General features: G+C 37.9%; 1 pseudogene; it reads left to right on the top strand.

Moving 5' to 3' along the window:
- Positions 1-907: 907 nt before the first annotated feature.
- On the top strand, positions 908-9,652 carry LOC100616721 (SAP30-binding protein-like; annotated as a pseudogene).
- The last annotated feature ends 237 nt before the right edge of the window (positions 9,653-9,889 follow it).

The raw sequence follows: 9,889 nt of genomic DNA, 5'->3' as shown, positions 1-9,889 counted from the left end.
CAGTGTCTAACTTACATACTCTTGTGCATGATGACAAATAGTTGGAAACATTGGCTGGTAATGTAACCTCAGCATTAGAAAGACAAAAAGAAATTGATATAAGTTTTTACAAAAGTATTATGATGTTACAGAAAAATATGATTGACTTAATGAATGAAGTAGAATATCTATCATTGAAAACATGCATTAAATGTGATTATAGATATACTGCATTTTGCTTGCTACCCCATAGCAGTAAATAATGATACAAAAACATTGGAAAAATTAAAATTGCAGGGATTATGGGACCATGAAAAAATTACCGAAGACATTAATGATTTGGGTTTATTAATTCAGAATATTGATTCATCCTTACAAGAGGACCTTGAACCACAACATATTGCAGATTGTTTGTATAATTGGATTGAAACAGGAAAAGGATTGTTTTCTTCCTTATTTCATGATATTACTCTTCTTGTAGTTGGTGCACTCATGATTTTGTTTATCTGTTTATGCTTGCCTTGTTTACTAAAAGTTTTAATGACTAGTTTTGCTGTATTGCAAAAAACTATTAATGGGATCCTGTTCCAAAGGGAATTGGATGTCTTAAACAAAAAGGGGGGATTGTAGTGAACCTTCCATGAACCTGTGAGAGAGTTCCTCTTCCCAGGTGTTTGTAACATATTATTCCTGCTGAGTATGCCAAAACATAGAATTCTCAGTTCAAGGCTGCATAAAAAATTCCAAGAACTCCAGAGAACTAGTCAACTCCCCTGTTCACATTCTGGGGAGGACAGGTTGTTCCTCTCAAGGAGAGCTTTAAAACCTGTGAAGCTGCACACAATAAACATTCATTATCCCTGCATTGATAACGTTCCAATCTTTCATTCTTGTGACTCCTTAGCAATCCCCTATTGCGACTCCATAGATGTCCCCAGCAAACAGGCAACTAGAAGTAACTATTACCCCTGTGACTTCTGAAAACAGCCTTAACCGATTTTCCTGGTGTCATCAACATCTCATGGGATCTAATACCATGAAAGGTAATGCTTCCATTTGCTCTACTCAGAAAAAACAAAAAAAACAAAAAAAAACCATTGATTTGAATTAGAGTCTCAGAACCTTGGGATGACAACTAGTATGACCCTCTAGTTCCACAGGACAGATGTTCTTCATCTATTCCCTCTCAAAGGAAGGGAAATGTAGATAGGGTCCAACCAAGAAATCAAATACATTTTTAAAGAAGTTTCAGGATATGACTTGAAGGAAAATAAGTGTATCTAAAACTGGAATAGTTCTCAGAATCTTGCCCAGATGAACAGGCTACCTGGGTAACCAGATAAAAAGACATCTTTAGTAGCATACAGCTATCTTTCTCTGTATCTCTAGGTTCCCACATTCCACATTGAATTTCTTCAGTCAAATGCAATTACATTGCCAAATGCCAAGAGAAGGAAGAAAGAGTCTTCTGTTCCATGATTCCCAATGAAAGCAATATTGTTTCTTACAGATTAGGAAGCTGCCTATGCAACCAACTATTTTAGCAGCCAGCAAAGTGAAACTTTGGAAAAGTGGGCCTCACAATATTCTGGTATAAGAGGGAGAGGACTCAACACACTTGAGGAGATAGTCTCTTTCTTACACTAAGAAAATTATAGATTTGAGACAACCAGAATAAAGACAACCATTGTATAAAAATATCTGAACAGTGGATCATTTCTCACTTATGATTCTGAAATTATTCTATTCTAGAATATGTCCCAAGAATCCCTCATACAGTTTTTTTCTAGCCTGCTTCTCTTGCCATGGACACACTTTTCTCTAGGTTGTTCACCAAGAGAACTACAGATGCCATCACCATTTATTCAATACATCCATGCTATCAGAGGGAGCAGTTTCCCTTAAGACGACTCCTCAGGGATTTCAGCATATCTAAACTAACGTGGATCAGACACTTTAGACACACTTGTTACAATGAGAAAGTTTTACCTCTTTGAATTGGGAAGTATATTTAAGAAATGAGATATCATTGCTATTATGATGTAAGAAATAAAGAGCAGATTGGTTTTTAAAAAATCATGGAAAGACGTGTCAGAGAGGTTGATAACTCTGGGTCCATCTATGATAAAGATCTGAGTGCCCTTGTCAGAGGTGGAGATCTCATAGTCTGTCTGAGAACAGGTCCAAATGCCCTCCCCTCCACCTTCTTTGTTCTTAACATATCAATACATATCCTTGATGGCAAGACATGTAGCTGACCATTCCATGAATCTGTATGGTGCTTCGAATCATTATCTTACCCCAATTCTTGTAACCATTATCCTGTCCCAGGTGACATATCTATATTTCTTGTTACATTTTCCCAAGGACTTTTCTCAGAGGATTGCTTTCACTTTCTGTGATATGTACCTTTAAAATATTTAACCAGCTTGCAATAAACTTGTACTCACTTGCCACCAGTGGTGAGACCCTTCTGATACCACACTGTGTCTGTGTCTTTGATTCTTATCTTTCTCCTTGGCCTTACCTACAGGTAAGGTCCCTCTAACTTCAACCTTTGTATTTCTTCCTTTTTTCCCTTGCCCTTACCTGGGGAATTCTGGTCCTAGTCCTGCCCCCCAGAGAGATATTTATAGACATGAATGAATAATGAAGGGTGAAACAAGCAAAACCAATAGAATATGTCTACAGTGTAAACAAAATTGAAAAGTAATGGGAGATAGCTAAACAATTCTTAGTTATATAATCATTCATATTTACTATGAAGAAATAATGAATGAAAATGTTTTCTACCTCCAGAGAAAGAATTGACATATAGAATTATGTATGGTATGATTCCACATAGACATCCCTTTCAAATGCTGATCTTCACTAATGTGGGGATGGGAAGGAGGGAGAGGGACAATTTGGAACCCCAAATGTAACATAAATAAGTGAGATAATTGATAGCTGAAAGCCTCCGTAAAACTTCATTTATAGAAGAAAGACAATTTTATGTCCCTGTCCTTGACTAGCCATAAAATTAGTGGTCTAAGTTGTTCTAGTGAATTAAAATATATTCTCTTCTCCTTGCATATTCATGATTGGCTGTGCAAGTTTGAAAAATCAAGGCTGAAAAGTCAGAGAGCTACTTCCTAAGTAACATATCCCATACATACACCTTTAGGCTTAAGAAATATTCACAAGAGTCCCTAGAATATGGGCTATGTTATCCATTTTTATTAATGGAGTCTAATTCATCCCCCTGGGCAAATATCAGCATTGAACACACCTCCTAGCACTTTATATGAAGGCCAAGGAAATAACTGGCAATGGCCAGCTAAAACTCTAGGTTATAACCAATTAAGATGTCAAGAAAGGAGAGAATCATTCCTCTCTCCTCTCCCAACCCTAATCTCTGGATTCTTAAATAATTTAGCTATTTGTTCTAGTATCCCTTGCTCTAACCAGAAAAATAAAAAAAAAATTAGAATTCTAGATATCTTTGGAGTCCACAGTTGTAGAGGAGAAGGTAACATGTCTGAACAATAGATATAGTTTGAGAGACCTCATTATCATAGAAACAAGAACTGAAGGTGGTATTAAGTTGTGAACTGATCATCCAGAATACTGTCTAAGTGGACTGGAGAAAATGGTGTGTTTATGTACATATTTGCTCATACCCAAAACCATGTCTAAATTTGGAATCAGTATTTAAGAGTTATGATTGTCATTTTCCTCAAGAACAGAGAGGATCCATCAGTCTTCAATTCAACAATCTTCTCCAGAATATAGAAGGTAAACAATGCATTTCCAAAGATTGATGTCCTCATGGATTAATCCCTCTTAATTTTAGGGAAGAGAATAAAGGGTACCATTTTTCTAGACCTGAGTGCTGAACTTAGGCACCAGACTTAAGTGCAATTATCAGAAGGAGCTATCTTGATAATTCTCTGAACTCATGGTTGAAAAAGGTATTGGGATATCTCAGGAAAGTTAACACTCTTTGAACCTGTGATCTCATCCTGTGTAAGCTACTCCTCCCCATTGCCACTCCCTTCTAATCATACCTCCCTGTGTAGAGTGTTTAAACCAGCTCCTTCTAGGTTAAAATCCTTTTGTATTCGTGTAGAAGTTCAAGAGTCCTATCTGGACTGGTTTGGTCCTTCTTAACCTTATGCTCCTAGGCACTGTGAAGATTCTCATCAATACCATTGAGATTGGTTGGTCTCCTTGACCTTGTGCTACTTGGCACTGTACAGTGGTTCTTTCATTTGATTCTCCTGGAATCAGACACAATCATTAAGCAAAGACCCATAGCATTTGTTGATTGATGACAGGTTTCCATAGTCTAAAGCTTTGGGGTATGCATAGTTATCAGGGCTAATGGATACTGTAAACTTATCCTTCAAGTCAATAACATTAATACTGATTCCATGTACTTCAAATACTACCAAGAATAAGAAAAAAGAAAAAAATCAAATATCCTATTGGAAACATTAAGAAAAAAATTATTTCATAGTTCATATTCCATGTAACAATGTGTTAGTCAAGTAGAGGCACAACACAGAGATTGCTCACCCCCAAATGAGATCTATTTCCCTTTTAACTTGGCCATGTTCCACAGTGTGTGTACATGGTTTTTTTCACCAGGTAAAAAAAACTTTTAAAAACAGTAGTACAACAACTAATGCAGATTTGAAGAAGTACCACAATTATAAGATCCCATTTTAGGACAATTTGCAAACAAATCTGTTCCTTGAAGTGAATAAAGGTTCCACCAGCTATCATTAGAATCCATGTGAGTCTATATTGCTACTTGCTGTGTGTCATTTAAAAGTCTTTAAAGTTCATGGATATTTGTCACAAGTTCTCCAGACCTATTTACATAAGAGCAACAAGACTGATTAATAAATGCACAAGCACCTCCCAATTGTGACTCTGAACATGTTGAGCACCAGTCAATTTTGTAAAACTATTTTTGCTAAGGAGTCAATCTCCTCCTGTAGATAAGAGATTACTTTAGGTTTGGGAGATGGCTTGAGCTGTGTCTTGAGCCAATCTTTCAACCTCAGCTGAGATATTTCTAACAGTCTATTACTGCCATCATTCCAAAATTTGGCACTTTTGTACAATACAAAAGTAATACTTTATATAATGACAATATAATTTCTATTTACAACCTTGAAAGATACACTATTATTATTATTACAGAAAGAGTCAAAGTGTATTAAATATCATTCAACTCTTCTGAGGTCCATTCTAATTCTTACTGTAAGATCTTGAGATGCTAGGCTTCTCATGAGTGATTTATCCTTTCCCCCTATGAAATTAGGGAGGCCAAAGAGATGCTGGTAGGATACGTAGGATATAAAAGAGATTTCTTGATTGCATGAACATGTTACTGAACTCTTTGCTAACTATGAGTCTTTTTAATTTTCAAAGGACAGGGAGAGTGGTTAGTGTTAAACCGATTCCTGGAATGAGCAAAAGAGACAGTAACCAGATTCATATTTGGTCTACACATACTAAAACCTGCCTGGATATCTGTAAAATGACTCCCTTCCATAATTTCAAATTATTCAACTTTTCAGTATGTGCTGAGAGTAATTTTTTTTTAAATCCCTTACCTTCTGTCTTAGATTCAATACTGTGTGTTGGTTCCAAGGCAGAAGAGTGGTAATGGCTAGTCAATGGGGGCTAAGTGAGTTACCCAGGGTCTCCCAGCTATCAAGTGTCTGAAGGCAGATTTGAACCTAGGACCTCCCATTTGTAGGCCTGGCTCTTAATCCACTGATCCACCCAGCTGTGCTAAAGAATAATTCTTTTGCCACCACTCCCTTCAAAATGAATTAGTCTTCTCCTATTGCCCACAAAGATTAAGATGAGACAACTGAAAGATGACACAAAGGAGACAATGAAAAAGGAAATGATGCTGAGATAAGGGAAAGGTAAGAGAAGAAGCATTTATTCCTCTATTATTCCCTCAAAATTGTCACATTTTCGGTTCTAATTTGTCACCACAATCCCCAAAGTTGGGAATGTATCCCTTCTAATCTCTTCTACACCATTTCCTCTAGGACAGAAGGCATAGGTCTACCCTCAAGGTGTAAACTTCAAAATTTCTTAGACTTATAAATGTTGGAAATTTCACCATTGGGAAATTTCATACTTGAAAAATTTCCTATTGATAGTGGGTCTTGGCTATTGGAATGTGAACCCCATTGGCATGAGAGTTTCCTCCTCCTCCCTTCTTAAGATTACTTTAGGGCAGAAACCTTTTGCTGAACAATGGAAAGGACTTTGACCTATGCTTAAGCATAGAACAGGAATTTCTTTGAGTCATGATTGATTTTAGAATTGATACAATGGAGATACTTGGAATCAATCTCCACCCTACTCAGTCCTAACAGGATTGAGGAAGGGCTGCAGCATAGATCAAAATTTAATTATTCCAATCTCTACCCTACTCAGGTTAACAGGATTTAGAAAGGGCTGCAGCAAAGGATCAAAGATTTAATTATTTGAGAATATGATCTTCAACAGACATGTGCAAAGCCAGAGACCTCTGGGCGGTCCTGGGTTAAGCTAGAGCCTACATTGGCACAGGGAAATTGATGGACAGTGATTGGTAGATGTGAGAACTGAGGGGAGGGGACTTGGATGGTTTCCTGGAAGCTTCTGTTTCTATTTTCCTGATTTCTCTTCTAACAATTCATAATTACATTATACACCTTTCCACAAAAATAACATCTTAGTAGTTGTTTTGTGGATTCTTTTAAATGAACTAAGACCTCTCCCTACTTTGCCTTTCTAAATGTTTTGGTTAATTCTTTTATTTCCTTCCTTAATGTCTCTACCAAATTAGTGATCTCTTTATCCTCCTCTCCCTTTTTAGAAGTTAATTTCTTTATTTCCTTCTTTAATGACTCCTTTAAATCAGTGACCTCTCTCCTTTTCCTTATGTTTCTCAAAAGCATGAACTGCTATTCTTTTTAATTCTTCAAGGTCCATATTAGGCCAGTTTGGACAGCTAGTCAAAATAATTCTTAACTACCTTACAACTATTTTTCACAAATTATATTCTGATTTGTCTAATATCTTTCCCTTGAGGACCTAGTTCTAGATATCTACCTCCCAGCTCAATAAGCCATTCCATAAACTGAGAGGGGTTTTCATTATCTTCCTGCTTTAGATGTTCAAATTTAGTACAGGTACCAGGTCTATCAGAACAAGCTCTCATTGCTTTTAATAATGCATTTTTAGCCTTGCATAGTTGTAAGTAATCTTGCTCTGAATTTGGGTCCCATTTGGGATCTTCAATTGGCCAATGAGTTGTTCCCTCTCCCTGGACCTGATTAACAAGAGAAAGAATCTTATTTCTTTCCCTGTTAGCAAGACCTGGAGCAAATCATCCACATCAATCCACATGGGATTACATGTGTGGAAAAATGCTTTCAACTTTATTACTACCATGGGTTCATTTTCGAAAGAAGGATTTTTTCCCTTTGAATCTCTCAATATCTTTTGGAGAGAATGGTATATAATGTCTAATATTCACTAAGTCTCCACATCTATTATAAGTAGGAGCATATGAGAGGGAATAGGGATTTTTCAATTTGTTTGTGATAACTGCTGCTTGGCCTGTATTCTGGATTTCACTGGAGTGGGTTGTATTGAGGCAAGTAGGGGAAAGGGGGAGTGGGTGAATGAAGATTGAGGGGTTGGTCAGGGTTTGGGGATGTGGGACAAAAGAATTGAGGGTGGGACTAGAGGCAGGGTAGAGATTTGAGGTTGGGAATTGGGAGGAGAGGCATTGTGACTTCAACTTAGACTCTGATTCCTGGACTACTTTGGTGAGTGAAAAGGCTGACTTCTCTTCCTAGTTTCCCAAGAGACTGGATTCTATCTTGTAGTAGGTCACATGATTACTCACTACCAGCCCTCCTGGCTGAGGAGTAGTATAGATATTTTCTCTAACCTCTTTCACATTTTTCTACTTTAATTGTTTCCCCTCTATTTTGGTAAATATAGTTTTCTGACTTGAGCCACATTATTTCATATAATTTCAGTCCAACCACTAAATTTAACTTTTACAATCCCTCCTAATTACTTGCTCTTAATAAGTCAGAATGTATTCTGCTATTGGCATGAAGAGAAAGAGTTAAAAAATAAAATAGGCAGAAACTGTGTCAGGTATTCCAGAGGTTGAAGTTGGGCTAGTTCCTTAAAGTGAATGTTTTGACCAAGCTGGAGCACATCCATGAACTAAATGAACAGGATATGGAGCATGGGGATGCTCAGAAAGTGACCTTGCATGCTGAATACAAAGAGAGCCCCTGGATTTTTGTTGGAGAGTTCCCTTATGAATTGACTGAAGGGGACATCATCTGTGTGTTTTCACAATATGGGGAAATTGTTAACATCAATCTTGTTCAAGATAGGGAGACTGGAAAATCCAAAGGATTCTGTTTTCTATGCTACAGGGATCAGAGAAGCACCATTTTGACTTTTGAGAATTTTAATGGGATAAAGATAAGAGAAAGAACTATTCGAGTGGACCATGTGGCTAATTATAGGACCCCTAAAGATTCCAAGCATCTGGATGATGTGACCAGAACCCTCCAAGCAAAGTGCGATGGGGTTAAAACCCAATTCCCTGGTTTTCCTGAATCCTCTGAAGATGAGAGGCTTTTGAGAAAGCATAAAAAAGCCAAAAGAGGAAAAAAGGAAGGAAAAAGACAAAGATGTTATGATGACTATGGATAAGCAGGAGATGCCTGCGTCATCTTCCATAGATGGCAAGAGGAGTGTTCTGTTTCTGGTTGCTTATGCAGAGGTTTCAGGTCCTGAGTCTAACAGTAAGGCTGGAATGGAAGCAGCTGGGAGTGAGACAGCAGCAAAAGAGAAAGGTGGATTAGTATATGAAACTTATGGAGATGATGATTCTTCTGAACTCATAGGGAGATCAAGATGGTTATAAGGAAGAAAGTGAAGAAAACAGCAATCAGAAGATGACTGTTCAGAGACTGAAATACCTGAGGCTAATGATGTCAGAGTACTTTCAGAACTAGAAAAGAGAGATCCCAAGGAGGCGGTCATCTTCTCTGAGACTCAGGAACATGATCACCGAGGAGATTATAATCCTCCCAGAGCCACCTGACAGTTGCTCAAATCACCTTCAGGACAAGATACAGAAATTATATGAGTGGAAGATCAAGAAAGGGATGGATTTGGATTATATTATCCAGAGCAAGAAGGCATTTAAGAATCCTGGCTTCTATGAGAAATTTATACAATTCTGTGCAATTGATGAGGTTGGCAGCAATTATCCCAATGACATGTTTGACCCCTATGGATGGTCTGAGGACTTCTATGAGGTCCTAGACAATGCACAAAAGTTCAAAATGGAAAAATTATTAAAAAGCCAAACAGGAGAGAGCAAAAATGGAGTTTGTGACAGGTACCAAGAAGGGCACCTCAACCAGTGCGGCACTACCATGATGATCACAGCCAGGACCACAGGTACAGCTGCTCAGAAAGAATAAGTGGGATTCTGCTATCCCAGGGACAATGACAATAGCTCAGCCTACCATTATTAACACCACAGCTACCCCACCAGCCTTCATCATGATGACAGCTAGTCCTAGTGTTTAAGACTAAGGTCATCTCAGCTCTAGGTACCATTGTGTGAAATGGCAAGCAGTGATAGGCCCGGTACAGGGTTGGGCATACTTCTTTTTGAGGGACAGGAAATCCTACTTCAGGTTCTTGCCAAGACTATGACCCCAAGATGTGAAATACCTCCTTTGACATGGTTCCTTGAGCAGTCACTAAACTAAGGTTTTCTAAAGAGCTTCCCCCATCAACAAGTTAGGTTTCTGTCTTTTCATCCTTGAAAAAACATTCTCTTTCTAGACCCAGTGAGAGA

This window comes from Monodelphis domestica, chromosome 3, assembly GCF_027887165.1.
Source record: "Monodelphis domestica isolate mMonDom1 chromosome 3, mMonDom1.pri, whole genome shotgun sequence".
In the NCBI taxonomy this organism is placed as follows: domain Eukaryota; kingdom Metazoa; phylum Chordata; class Mammalia; order Didelphimorphia; family Didelphidae; genus Monodelphis; species Monodelphis domestica.
Note: the sequence above shows the minus strand (reverse complement) of the source record. Positions and strands in the feature narration are given on the sequence as shown.